The 14246-nt window shown below is 41.5% G+C and overlaps 1 long non-coding RNA gene and 1 pseudogene across 1 annotated transcript; both read left to right on the forward strand.

The window, feature by feature from the left end:
- Positions 1–1312: 1312 nt before the first annotated feature.
- Positions 1313–2071, forward strand: LOC120286101 (annotated as a pseudogene).
- Positions 2072–2219: 148 nt separating this feature from the next.
- Positions 2220–4243, forward strand: LOC104448311. The gene is made up of 3 exons (XR_005551821.1): positions 2220–2294; positions 4075–4101; positions 4177–4243. It is a non-coding gene; the product is annotated as an uncharacterized LOC104448311 (long non-coding RNA).
- Positions 4244–14246: the final 10003 nt, after the last annotated feature.

A 14246-nucleotide genomic window follows, 5' to 3' on the forward strand; every position in this document is an offset into this window, starting at 1 on the left:
ATTCTGGGACGCCACAATCTGATGGAACCAAGTGGCTAAGATCACAAACCCGTGACGGACTCTCTCATGTCATTCTTGAGACCAGAACCCGTGAAGCAGTATGTGGGGAAAGTAGATGGAGATGTGAGAAAGCACATCGAGTTGCACTGGCAAGGCATGGAAAAAGTTGCAGTATGCCGAAATTCTATAAACTCTCTCTGTTGCTTTGATCTGTTCGAGATATGTTGAAAAAATATTAAATTTTAAGATACATAATGTGTATTCGACCAAAAAAAAAAAAGATACATAATGTGTATGCACTCATACTCACATATGACTGGTTCACACTTGTACGGCCTCTGCATGTGTTGCTAGGAGAATGAATGCATATACTGGGAGGGCGCACAATCTCTTCGATAAATGAGAAGAGAGTAAATAGCCCTAGTGTTTTGATCTTCCTATAGGCATTTTCCCTAAGGGAAACCCCTTACATCCAGCATCATATGCTCTCTTCTCTTCGGTATGGAGGAAAAAGCTGAAAGAAGAAATTCTTGCAAAACTTTCAAGAAATGATAGAGGGAATTCATGCGCTACAATCGGAGTCTCCATGCAACCTCCAGGATCCAAGATTTGTTGAAGGAAGTTCTACAAGAGAAGGTTAAACTAGAGCAGCACACTGCAAATCCTCATCAAGACTTGATTACATGCTCGTTAAGTAAGCGCAATGAAGAAAATGAACAAATTGTGACCGACAAGGAAATTCTGCACAGCATCATGATTGTTGTGGTTGCTGGACATGATAACTCATCCATTCTTATAACTTTTCTTTGGCCTGGGAGTTCCTCCTTATGAAGTCTTTCAGGAATGTCACTCGGATGCGCTAGCTTCATGTTTCAGCTGCTAATGATGCTACAAAACTTCACATGACATTGCTTTCTTGGAATTTGCGTGTGTTCCAATTTCAATCTGGTCAATATTTCAGGTTAGTCGAAAAAAACGGATCTGAATATTTGGGAAGCCAAGGGACTAGCAGAGTCTGTTTCCTATCTTGTCTTATAACCAAAAGGAAAAAAAATATTATTATGGATTGATCTTCTTGGAATGAAGCCTTCTAAGAAAAGAGAGAATTTTTGGGCAACACTACCTTTAATCTGTTTGTGTTTAGAAAGGATTTGAAATGTGATATTGCTTTAACTTGTCGTTCGAAAATGTTGTGCCACATACGCTGCTTTGCTCTTTTGGATCAGAGCAACATGGCCCTGATTAAACTTGTTTCAATGTATGTCGGGTATAGAATACTTGATCTGCTTAGTAGTTGTATCATATTTGGAAACATAGGCTAGGAAGTTTTCTTTTCACCCTTGAAGTTGTGGATAGATGGAGAACCCTACATCTTCAGCTCAAGTTGCTGAAAGATCAGAGCAGTTACCACTAGCAAGTCAATGGCAAAAAGGCCAACTTATTGGACATGGCACTTTTGGAAGTGTTTACATTGCAAGCAACCAGTAAGTTAGCTCTGGGAAACTTCGACATGTTGCATTTTTTTTAACGTCCAGTCAGCTGAACTTTGACATATTAAGTGACGGAGAAACCAGATCTCTATGTGCATCAAAGGAGTTTGAGCTATTGCGTAATGATCCAAATTCAGCTGAGTGCATGAGGCAGTTAAAGCAGGTAAATTTTTTATTTTTTTTAATGCTCTGGGATCCAATCTATCCTCTCATTTGATCTAAATATGATGTGGAAACTTTCTTTTATCATTTCCAGGTAATTGATTACTTTGCTACTACAGGAAGTTCAGGTACTTGGCCAACTTAGACATCCGAACATTCTGCAGTATCATGTGAGTGAAATTGTGAGTCAACTTTCCACAGCATCTACACGTCCTAGCCCAACGGGCACTCATAATTTGACTACCCAAAATTTCAACATTTTCATACATACTCAGGTTGAGGATCGACTTGACATATCTAGAATATGCACATCACGGATCAATAGACAAGTATATCCAGAGCACCTTGGGACCCTAACGGAATCCGTTGTCTGCACTTTTACATGCCATAACGGAACCCTAACGGAATCCGTTGACTAGATTGGCTTAGCTGCATGTTAACAACTCCATACATGGGTAATTCTAAACCATTGGTCAAGCATCATGAGATGACTTGCATATTGGATCAGGACGATTAGACCTTCTTCTTTGTGCCTACAGACCTGTAAAAACACTTTGGCTTGCGCAGGGATTTAAAGGGTCTAATTTATTTGTGGATGCATTTGGGATCGTCAAACTTGCTGACTTTGAGATTGCTAAACATGTCAGTTTCCACCTCTTCACTCCAGGACTACTGAGTGCATGTGGAAATTCCTTGCTAATCTATGGTGCATTCGAATGTGAAGTCAGGGACCCAAGGTGACTGCGTACTTCTCATTATTGGTTTGTGGCATATCATCCATGCAAAAATCTATTATAGATGGATGAAATGTTGTTGAGTAATTTTCTTCAATTTTTTTTCCCATTGTTTCGGGTAAAGTTACTATATTGCATAAATGGGAAAAGGTTTCTTGCTGCAATTAGATGCCGAAACCTGATGAGGTTCTTTCCTTTTCCACTGATTTCTAAGAAGTTCTTAGGAGGCGTAGTGAATAGAATGCAATACCTTTGGTGAAAGGTTCTTCTGGGTGTTGTCTCTCGCCGCTTCTCTCGCACTTCAAAAGAAATCGAATTTAGTCGGCAAAAGAACAACCTAGTGCCATAATCTCGAAAATGTACACTTAGGTGTTAAGTTTGAAGTTAAATGGAACACTTAGGTGCCACTCCGTGAAAATCCAGTCAATGGCTGGCGTGGCAATTTTCCGGTGAGTTTGGTCAAAACGGCATCGTTTTTGCATGTTGCGATGGTGAGAAAATGCAAAAGTGACGCCGTTCCATGTCTGATGTGTAATAATAATATAAAAATTAATTAAATTAAATTTAAACTTAATTTTATTTAAAATATTCTAAAAATTAAAAACTAAAAAAAAAAAAAATTAATAAAAAAAAGGGGAGGCCGAAGGGGGTGGCCGAGGGTCGAGCCCTCGTTGTCGCCCGCCTCCCCGCCGCCGGGCGACCCCGCCGACCCTCCCCCTCCGTCGCCGGCCCTTCCGGCAGCGGCGGGGAGGCGGCAAGGGCCCGTAGCCCTCGCTGGATTTGGGCGAGGGCCACGACCCGGCGGATCCGGGCGAGGGCCATGACCTCGCCCCATATCCGGGCGGGGCTGCTCGTCCTCGCCCATATCTCGGGCAAGGGCTTGCGGCCCTCGCCCGTGGTCCGGGGGTCGGCGACCCAGGCCGACCCCCTCCCCTCCATTGCTGGCCCTTCCCGGCGATGGCGGGAGGCAGCGGCGGTCGTGGCTTGGCCCTCGGCCACCCCCTTCGGCCTTTTTTTTTTAAATTTTTTAAAATTTTTAGAATATTTTAAATAAAATTAAGTTTAAATTCATTTTAATTAATTTTTATATTATTATTTACACATCAGACATGAAACGGTGTCGTTTTTGCATTTTCTCACCACGTCAACGTGCAAAACGATGCCGTTTTGGACCAAACTCGCCGGAAAATTGCCACATCAGCCATTTGGCCGGATTTTCGCTGGAGTAGCACCTAAGTGTTCCATTTAACTTCAAAACCGACACTTAAGCATACATTTTTGAAGTTATGGCACTTAAGTGTCCCCTTGTGTCAAGTTATGGCACTCTAGGTGTCCCAAACTCGAATTTAGTCGGAGTAAGAAGGGCCTCCTTCCTAACATGGGGTAAATAAAAGTGTATTGGTCCATAGAACGGAATTCTGGACAGTAGCGAAGGTATTGTTGCTCTCCTTTTGAGTCCTTAAGCATTTGCAGAAATCATTTTGGTGATTGCTTCATGGTCCTTTTGCTCAAACATGAGCTAACATAAGTTGAAAGTGGTTGATTTAGTTATCAATATGATGTATCTATGTCTACGAAGATTTTGCAATTTTATCCAGTGTTCCATGAACACACCAAATAGTCTTTGGCTTTACTAATGTCCTACCATCTCTTAGCTAACTTGACAAGCAGCTTACTGCTCTCTGAAGGGAAGTCTAAACTGGATGGCTGCAGAGGTACTTTGCTTTTGTGAACGTTAATGCTACATACCTTTTTGTCGTGGTGGAATGATGGAATAGTATGTCCTGCAGCTCATACAATCCTTGATGGCGAATGATAACAGCATGGATCTCAATCGTTTTGCTGATATCCGAAGTTTGGGATGTACTATTACCAAAATGATAACCGAGAAACCTCCTTGGAGTGAGTATGAGCGGGTAAGAACGCTGCATTGCATTTTCATTTTCTCTATTTGTCCTTCCAAGTAATACGCTTCCAACAAAATCTGTGTCACCGTTTTCTATTGGAGTTCGGGATTGTGCATATTACCATTTAGTATGTGATATGTATCTTTAGTTTCTGTTTTAAGGTTTAATCATTAATGTTGGCTCAAGCTATATTTAAGGCGACGCAAAGTTCTCCACCAATGCCTAAGACGTTATCTCCAAGCGAAAGGATTTCTTGTTGTGCTGCTTTCAAAGACAGCCTGCCGAGAGGCCTTCAGCTGCTATGCTACTTGAGCATGCTTTCCTGCAAATTTGAAGCTGCAAATGACTGACTTATTTCAAGTGCCATACCTTGTTGCAAAAGTGATGTTGTATAGTAAAGTTCCATATTTACTAAAACCAAAAGGTTCACAGGGTCCATAGGTGTGATGAAGTACTTGTATATCGACAAAATAAGATGCATGTTCCCATGGTCTGAGCGGTGGCATATTTCGATCTAGGCAATTTGATAGTGTTGCCTAATATAAATGTTTTACTACGGAGTGCATTCTTATCATAGACATTTTGTCTGAAGTACTTTAATTTCATCAAAATTGAATGGTATTGATATGGCTCCAAATAAGCAACAGATCAGCAAAACGCAAGCAAGAAAACCCAGAAAAGAAAAAGGAAAAAGAAACTCTAAGTGATAGTGCATCAAAATCCCTGAAATAATTTTGGAAGCAAGTACTCCATCGATTTGGTGGGACGAACATTGGCAGGTTTGGCAAACCTGCAACATCTTAGGATTGGGGAAGTGATTGGAGAAGTATAAAAGTTATGGGCATCAGAGGTTCTTGATTCTTCCTTCAAGAATGTCGTTGATCTCAACAAATACATGACATTTCTCCAACCAGAGTGGCCCTCATCTCCATCACCAAATTCCGGTGAATCAAGAAAAGCCATGGTGCATCTGCAAATGTAAATGATGATGATCCAAGATCTGCGACTTCCGAGAGGAGAATTGACGTTGATTATTGCGCGCCCTGATGATTTTGCTCCCAAGTGATGCTGCAAGTTTGCTGGATTTTCCCTGATGGTCGTTCGTCATTTCCTAGAAAGGTTTTAGAATTATTTTGCATCTTGTGTCTATGAAATGCAAATAGCCCATGAAATTCTGTTGAAAATATCTGAAGTGATAGACTATGATTGGCCTTAGTAAGTGAACCACATTTGACATTTTCATGTCATTTGGCACACAAAATGTCCATATAATCAGTATTATTTAAGGGGCCAAAATTGTAATTAGCTCAAAGGTGAGCTCATCTTTGTGAGTAATACCGCCAAACTCCATTTGAGATCTTCCTCCCCAGGCATGCTCTCCTACTTAAATGGCCTAATCATTTCTTTTTTTCCAATAGTATAATTTAATTTCCCTTTATTAATTTCCTCTGTCTAGATCTAGTGCATCTCTCTACTTGTGCTTTTGTTCCCGGTGAACTAAGGGGATCAAACTAATCTAGCTGGTTAACTGTTAACATCAATTAAGCTTTTTTTTTTTCTCTCTTTTCATAAATACTTATACACATAGTTCTTTATTGTGTATTTTTATCAATAATTTCTTTTCATTATTTAATAATTCAAATATTTTATAACAATTTTTTTAAATACCAATTGTTCCCCACACATAATGCCATAGAATGGTAATAAAAGTGGAAGATCCTCGTTGGAGAGAGAGGCCTGCGTATAAAATGGTTTCATTCTCTAAAATCAATTATTTTCTTGAGAAGGTACTTCGTAATTTCCAAGCTATCTTTGAATTGACCCGATCTTCTTGTCTCAAAAAGTAAAAAATAAAAATTCCCATATCATTTCATAAACTTCAGGGGTTCTTGAATATCAATCTGTTGGCTTTCCCATTGTTAAAATGGGTTTAGTACGCATGGTTGTTATTATTTGCTTGGAAATAATGGTATACTGTCCTTAGAAGACATTAAAAAAGATTTTCCCCCTATATAATGTCGTACGCACTCATTAGCCGCCATGTGCAGTTTGGCGAAATGCAGAATAGACATGCTTTCTTTATTATTATTATTATTATTATTATTATTATTATTATTATTATTATTATTATTTATGAATAAAGCGATTCTTCTACCCTAATGCATACCGGAAATTTATGATGGGAATGATATAAAGTACAATAGAGATAGAAACTCCTTGAAATTCTGCAAAGTCGGAGGTGCTAATGAGACTAAGTGATGCGGGTGGAGTCCCAGAGAAAGAAGAAGAAGAAGAAGATGATGATGATGTTTTTAGGCCCTTTATATATGTACAATTTTTTATAATTATAATAAATTTCCATGGAGCACTCCTGTTTTAATCAAGCTTGCTTTGTTTGATTAAACTAAACTAGGGTCATCAAGAAAAACAGCTCTATTGCGAACGTCCCGATTGACTGGATCCAATGTTGATTTATTTGAAGTAAAGCAAGTTTAACGTCGCCGTCACTATCGTGACCTACTTCGATAGTGCGCCGTTTCTCTCTTGTCCCCTAGCTCTCCCACTTTTCTTACGCCCAACTCTCTCTTCTTTTGTTGCTTTCTTTTTGGTTCTGCCCAAACCCTTAGTGAAGACTAATTGGTGTTTAGGGGTGCATGACAAATCAAAATTTCTATTTCAGAAATAATTTTTCTATTCCGACTTGTCTCTGGAATATAAATCCGTTTGATAAAATTATTTCATTTTTATATTTCTGAAATAAATTTTTTATTTCAAAAATAGGTTTGGAATAGAAATGAAAAGTAAAATTTTTCTACTTTTCTATTTCTGAAACAGAAATGAGAAATAAAAATTCTTCTCATCATTCGTTCTTGCTATGAACCGGTCGACGTTGACCACCATCCGCTGTTTGCTACCGCTCGCCGCCGGACGTCGGCTAGTCGCCGTCGGTTGCCACCGCCACCGCCGCCGTCGGTTTGCAGGCTATCGATCTTCTTGCTGTTGACGCCTAAATTTTGATTAGGTATTTAATTAGCCCTTAGTTTCTTTATTTATGTTTTTTTCCCTTTTTGAATAAGAAAAAAAAAAAAAAAAACAGAAAAGTAGCCTCATGGGCTGGGTCGACAAGCCCAGCCCCTTCCTTTTATTTTACTCTCCCGCAGGGCCCCCTGGCCCAGCCCGCGCGACTCAGCTCAGCCCCCCTTTTGCCCCTTTTGTCTTCTTCCTCATTTGCCTTCTTCCCCAACCAGATAAGCAGCATGCGCCGGAGATGAAGACACGCGCGACACCGGAATGGAGAGGAAGGTGGCGGCGTACAATGGAGTGGACGTGTCTTCAATGCAAGGCGGCCTAGCTAGAGCCACCTCGGTGGATGAGACACCGGTTCGGACGGCGGAGGCCATTCGTTGCGCAAAGACCGGCGGTTGAGGCTTCGTCGACTGGCCGCTCCCTCGCCTATAAATAGCAGGCCACAAGCTCCGTCGAAGGACATGGCAAACTCGGAGATCTTCCCTTGAGAGACTTCAGGGGAAATCGAAGAGCAAGCATGCGAGAGAAATCGGGTCACGAGCTCGAACGACCTCCCTCTGAGAGACTTTGGGGGAGGCCGGCGGCAATCGAGCCCTAGGGGAAGCGATTCGAGCTAGTGGAGGCTGAGTAAGAGAGGAATCGAAGGGCGGAAGGCCAGATCCAAGGGGAGAAGACTTGCCGTCGCCGATGCAACCACTGCTCCGCCACCATTCCGAAACCATTCCTGCTGCCGCTGCGGTTGCCACCCGAGTTGTGCTATGTCGCTGCGCTATCACCGCCACTGTTTGCCGCCTCGTCACGGACATGCATGCAGCCGTTGTCGCCGTCGATCGCGTCGTCACCGTCGCGTTCCCCTCCTCGAATCGTGCCGCCACCGACCACACAGCACAACCCCATTGTCACTCGTTCTCACTTTGTCCTTGTGAGTGGTTTTAGCCTTTGTCGCCACCATCGTCACCTCCATTGTGATCGTCGCCGCTGCCATCGTCACTAGTGACGCCTCGGTCCCCTCACTAGTGCCGCGAGCGAGCGAAAGGGAGAAGAAGAAGGGAATTGGGTCGATTCGCAGTCCGTCCAACCCAATTTCCTTGTTTTCGAGTAGGGTTCCACCTTGGCGGGTTGTGCGCATGAGCCGGTTTGCTGTTGGGTTGGATTTTTTACGGAAGTGGGCCAAAATAGGTTTGGGCTTTTAAGTTTTTTTTTTTAAACTGACCAAGTCCGCAACTCGGACCCGTCGGGTCTCGGGTCTAAGTGACCAGGTCGGACCCAACCCGGGATCCGAATCGGGTAGCCTTTTTAATATTATAATATTTTAATTAAAAAAATTATTTTCCAAAAATCAAAAACATCAAAAATATCATATTTTCCCAAAAAAGCCAAAAAGTCAGAAAAAGCCAAAAATGATTTATACTTGTAGAAAAAGATCAAAAATCCAAAAAAAAAAATACTTTTTATGTCAACAAAATGAGAAAAAGACCCAAAAATATTTTTTTCCTTCACAAATGAATGGAAAATCCCTCAAAAATCCAAAAAACCTTAGGGTTTAAACAAGATTTTGTATCGAAGGGCATTAGTGATTAACTAGTGTAATCAAGTCCCCGATCTTATTTCTCTGGTTGCGCAGGAGCGAGTATTTCTCCCGATACTTCGCCTGGGTTTCTAATCGACCCACCCCAAATTGATTAGTGGCGACTCCATTTTAAAATTAATTTATAGGTTAAAAAACTTGGATCATTAAGTTGTGAATTGGTGGACTTGGGAGAGTCTAGGCTAAAAGACCTAGCCAAACCATTAGCCTCCACAAGGGCCCCGCCTCGATTGAGCGCTGAAAAAAAGAGGTCGCAACACCTGCCACCCCCCGCCGCCGCCGCCGCTGCCGACTATCGGTCGCCGCCGTCCGAAAAGGAGAAATTTTATTTTGTTATCAAACAAATTTCTATTTTGATAGTAGAAATTTTGTTCATTATTAAACGAGTATTTTTGCTTAGAAACTCATTTGGAAATAGAAATAGAAAAATATATTTCTCTTCCAGTAAATCAATTTCTAGCTAGAATAGTTATCATTCGCACCGTTAGTTTTCCAAACCGGGGCATTATTGAGCACCATCATTGACCCATCAGGTTCGCTAAACTCAGTCATCAATTAACTAACTATTCTTGATTTGATTGAAGAGAAGCTGCACCAACGTGGCAAGAAAAAGATAAACTCAGGCGAGAACTCATTAATTTTCTAACACTTGGTCATAAGTATTGATGAAAAGAAACTTTAGTACCGCGGCCCTAAAATAGAAGCACTTCCAACAAGTGAATCAGTGATCGAATTCAATTATTTGACGAAATCAACTCAATGATGTAAGTTCAATAGTTACTCTTTATGGCAATTATGATAGCGATGCTACAATTTTGAGCGCTGCAGTGAGATGTCTCATGATGTAGATTTGATTTATTCCATTTAGTTAGATCCTATTTTGAGTTTTCATGTAAATGATACAACGGTAAAATAAATTGTGTAATAAAACTTCTGCGATAATATAAAAAGGTAGTAGAATTGAATTAGTAAATGAAAAAAAAATAACACAAAAATGCCATATGTGAATTCAAAAAGGAATTGGAGAATCGTATTTCCTATTATCTACTTATTATTGAGAGATTTATTATCTAATTCATACTTTATCCGTAAAAAGGAAAAAAAAGTTCAGTAAGGGTAGGCCTCATTGATGTGTCATTGCTACCCCAATCATTGCCAGTGTTGTGGTCGTGCTACCACCTCTTTGGACGACTAGATCGGATTCCACTCCGTTCTGTTCGGTTCCCGACTATTCAACCAAAAAAACCCAAGGCTTGGGATCATCACTCCAGTCCATTGCTTTCCCTGCCATTTCCCTATTCCATTGCATTCAACTGTACCTAACAGAAAATCTCATCTTCCAGAATCGCACTCGAAACCAAATAGAGACGAAGCCAAAGCGACGCGATGGAACTAAAGGACGAACCTTGATGTGAAGTGTGCCTCCCGAACTCACTCCCGGTCTCGTTGTGGAACTCCAACCAAGCGGTGTTCTCGTAGAAGCAAGCTCTTTTCCACGCCAAAAGTGCCGTTGGAGGGAGAAGTACCGCCGACGACGAGCCAGCGGACAGCGAAGGGCGTTGAGGATGGGCCAAGAGAGCTGCCTCGGCAGCAGGGGGAGTACGTCCTCCGGGGTGGAACGGTATCTTCGCGGCTCGAGAGTGCGGCTTGAGCGGAGAGAAGAGCGTGAAGATGAAGAGGAGAAGCAGCAGAATTGGCTGACGAGAAGCTATGGAAATTAGCCGGGTCTCCCCAGTGACCCGGATCATGTATCAAACTATCAAAAGTCTGATATGATAGTGTAGAGGGGAGAGGAGCGATTCGTTTTGATCGTCCTTGGACGCTTGGTAATTACTAGTTAGTGTGCCTGGCCAAGTAAATGAAACATTAAAGCATAATCGGAGCTGAAAATATTCTGCATTTTTATATTTTGTATTAATTCTACTAAAAATCTTAAAATATATCTACCGTAGTGATATTAATGTTCTAATTTTTTTTATAGCATAGAAAACCTTTAAAAAATACGTTTTAAATTAGTATTGATTTCACAGTGTATAAAAGTTAAAATCTTTAGAGGTAACCTAAAAATACTTTAATCATTTTAGTGTAGGGATCGGCAATTAGAAGTCTCCACAGATGATCTAACCCTGTGGGAGCAGAGATACGGGCTCATGTGGTCTGTCCTCAAGTTCCTCAGGAATGTCCCATCCCACCTTCTTCTATAGTCCTTTAAGAGAGGGGGGAATTTTTCTTGGCCACTACCATAACTCTTCCAATCTATACTTCTGGCTCCTCCTAATGGATCAACAACAGTTAAATGAATTTGATCAATATGGAGAGCAAGAACTTAAATTTACTAAATAACCGATGCCCAACCAAGCTCACCCTCGAACCGCGGTCATTGAAAGCTTCAACTCCGCTTATATTGCTTACCCGCCCTCTTCTATCGCCACGACGGCTTTCACTATCCTGCTTTTTCAGGATTTAGATAACATCAAACATCCCCATCGCTGGATAGAAGTGGAAACGTCATAAAGAAGCCAATGCTTTGAAAAAGTCTTCCTTATAACAAAATCAAGAGTATTCCATCAATGATGTACTTCTTAATTTTGTACGAAGAAATGTGTTTGTCATTAGTATGGATTCAACATTTACCTCAACGTTGTCGTATCCATGCAATCTTTCTTACTGTGAAACTGTGTCTTGAGCTTGAGCCCGTGTGCAAGAATTTAACCCACGTTCGAAAGTCACGCACAAAATGCACAGTGTTCTTTTATTAATTAATGCGCACGCAAGTCTTGGACTTTTCTCTGCTATCTTCTACTCTGTCCTATTATCATTTTTTCAATTTTTTGTTCGAATCCCCTTTTTTATCATTGATGGAGCTGAACGTCCATTTTTCACCTCCACACTAACCAAATCCATTAGCGCTGGTTTCGGATTCTTGCTCGATCAGCGAAATGGGAAAACTAGGCACCGAAGTTGGCGTCGGGGAACGGTGGCATTCTCGAGGCCTAGCCTCGAGATTCGGGTGGCATGGAGAGGGTACTTCCTTTCCAAGCTCTGCTGGAGAACGGTGATGCTCAACGGGGTGATCAGAGGCACGTGCATGTGGGCTTGGTGCAGGACAGGCAAAGGGGTCGCTTCGGATTGGAGTGAGCCGTTTCCGCCATTTTCATGGAACTGCGGGGGACGCTGGTGGTGATCTGGTTGGGAAAAGGATGGAGCTAGAGGAGGATGGTCAGGGACACGCATTGAAAGCGACTCGACTTAGGGTTCAAGAACGGGTTTGCAAATCGGATTCGGGTTGCAAGTATGGAGAAGTTTTTTTCCAGAAATTGTGAGACAATTTCGGGAATTTGAAAGAAACAGAAGGGGCCAGAGCACAGGGCAATTTTATTTTATTTCGGCCAAACGTTCAAGTAGATAGTTTCTTCGCCTATAAACTTCCCTTTTTTTCTTCGTAGATTTTAACAAAGGAAGTCCATCCGCTCTTCGGATTCTCAGACGTTGATGGCGTTTTGGGCTTCAGATGGTAAGAAAAGAGAGAATTTTGGGCAGCACTACCTTAAGTCTCTGTGTTTAGAAAGGATTTCAAACATGATATTGCTCTAACTTGTCGATCGAAAATGTTGTGCCTCATATGCTGCGTTGCTCTTTTAGATCAAAGCAACACGACCCCAATTAAACTTGTTTCAACATTAAACTATCGGGTATAGAATACTTGATCTGCTTAGTAAGGGTTTTGGCTTTTTAGCCTATAAAACCGAATCCAAAACAAGGTGATCCGGTCTTGTTCCCAATTGGATATTCACTCGGAACATGTTCCTGAACTGATTTGAACCATATCCAAAAATTTGGGATCTATTTGCGGACCAGCTCCGACGGGAATCGGCACTTGGACCTATTTTTCGAGCAGTCCGATTTGGTTCCTGAGTAGAACCGCTTTGGTTGCACACCGGCTACATTGCTTTTTGTTGGAAATTAGTGATCCATTTTCAATAAAATCCAGAAACTACTAGCTTAATGGAGAAGGAATGAGTCGTGCATGTAAGAAAGATGAAGATTCCAAGTTGAACTTGAAGACTCTGTGAAGAAGCATCAAAGAAAAACCTAGAACAAGCTGGGGAAATCTACGTGCATGAGAAACACGTGAAGAAGCTCCCACACGCTGATCAAGAGAATGGGCACATATTAAAATATTATTATAATGGCTGCTGGAGTCTTCAAGAGAGCACGAAGGAAGGTGAACTTGCTAATTTGAACGTGAAAGAAAGCCTACAATTGTTGACCCTTAATCATGAAGAAAGAATGATCTAGAGTACGTGGGCAGCCGAGAGAATAAGAAAAATGAAGATAATTGGAGAAGCCACCAGAAGATGCGGCGAAGTCGCGACAAAAGAAGCTGCAATTTTATATTATTTTATGTACTAAGTCGGTTGTGTATGGCGGTGGATTCACGCCTATAAATATGCTTGTACATGACCATTTGTGTGTGAGAGGGAAAACCCTCCACCGTGAGAGGTCTTAGACCTCCACCAATCTCCATCAAACTATTTCCATCAATTAATAAAACTATTTCTCATATCTCATGTCCTTTGTCCTTCAATTATCATATTTCATCCCTTGTCCATCCTCTACAAAATATACCATACACTTGCACACATCACTAATCAAAAACTATCATTCATAACTAAAACCATGCTTCGCGCACATTTATATTTTTTAACATGGTATCGAGCAGATACACCGGGTTCGAATCGAGCAGGTGTAAAGGATCGTGAAGCCAGAGATAGGCACATCGGATGGTTATGGGCGTTTGTCATCACCATCCTCAACTAAGAAGGCCAGAGCCCGAGCGAGAGCCAAGAGAGCCGAGAGCCGAGCCGAGCCAAAACTAAAGCCGGAGCCGAGCCGAGCTTATGAGAGCCGAGCGAGCCCGAGCTAACAACTACAACTAAAGGCATTTTGATGTTCCGAGACGTATGGGACATCGTTGAAAAAAAGTCATGCATGTTCAAAGGCAAGTGCAAGTGTTTCAACAAGAGAATGCAAGGGATCGTGGAACGAAGATAAAATAAAAGGCATGGGATAAATTACAAGAGAAATTTCAAGGTACGTCCGAGACTTTATAACATAAGTCTGGAATATCCCGAAAATGGATCAAGGGGAGTGTTGGAAATTAGTGATCCATTTTCAATAAAATCCAGAAACTACTAGCTTAATGGAGAAGGAATGAGTCGTGCATGTAAGAAAGATGAAGATTCCAAGTTGAACTTGAAGACTCTGTGAAGAAGCATAAAAGAAAAACCTAGAACAAGCTGGGGAAATCTACGTGCATGAGAAACACGTGAAGAAG

The sequence above is a fragment of the Eucalyptus grandis genome, chromosome 6 (assembly GCF_016545825.1).
Source record: "Eucalyptus grandis isolate ANBG69807.140 chromosome 6, ASM1654582v1, whole genome shotgun sequence".
Taxonomy (NCBI): domain Eukaryota; kingdom Viridiplantae; phylum Streptophyta; class Magnoliopsida; order Myrtales; family Myrtaceae; genus Eucalyptus; species Eucalyptus grandis.